The sequence below is a fragment of the Mesitornis unicolor genome, unplaced genomic scaffold (genome assembly GCF_000695765.1).
Source record: "Mesitornis unicolor isolate BGI_N332 unplaced genomic scaffold, ASM69576v1 scaffold18437, whole genome shotgun sequence".
Lineage (NCBI taxonomy): Eukaryota > Metazoa > Chordata > Aves > Mesitornithiformes > Mesitornithidae > Mesitornis > Mesitornis unicolor.
Window position 1 is genome coordinate 8,696 of NW_010198613.1, and position 615 is coordinate 9,310.

At 58.2% G+C, this 615-nt stretch overlaps 1 protein-coding gene across 1 annotated transcript in view; it reads left to right on the forward strand.

Moving 5' to 3' along the window:
* RBBP8 (retinoblastoma binding protein 8) overlaps nt 1-615 on the forward strand; it is a 37,551-nt gene that overhangs the window by 150 nt on the left and 36,786 nt on the right. The window lies entirely within an intron of this gene.

The window sequence follows — 615 nt, forward strand, 5'->3', positions numbered from 1 at the left end:
CCTCGAGTCCCGTTGAGTTCCTGCAGGGCACGTTGCAAACGCTGGCCCTCTTTCCGCCAGGAGTCTTCCGTTGGCGGGGAAGCGGGTCGCGCTTGCCCGTTCTGTCCGTTTCGGAGGCTCCGGCCGGCCGTGCAGCCGCTCGGGAGCAGAGGCGAGTGGGACACGCCCGAGCCTGCCTTTGCAGTCCATGCTCCGGGGCGTGACAAGCCTAGCGGGAGGCTGGGGCGGCTGAGGCGGGGGGGCTCGCCGCACCCGGAAAAAAGGTGCTGGTCATGGCAGGATTTCTCGGTGCACCCCGGCGTGTCTTAAAAGTGAGTCTTCTCTGTAGTGTTTATGCAAAGGGACAGGAAATGTTTAGATTAGACATTAGGAAGAAATTCTTCCCTATGAGGGTGGTGAAACACTGGGACAGGTTGCCCAGAGAAGTTTTGTGGTTGTCCCCTCCCTGGAAGTGTTCAAGGCCAGGCTGGACAGGGCTTTGAGCAACCTAATCTAGTGAGAGGTATCCCTGCCCATGGCAGGGGGTTTGACCTAGATGATCTTAAAGGTCCCTTCCAACCCAAACCATTCTATGAAAAACAAACAAGCACCACCACCACCACTGGCAGGGACAGG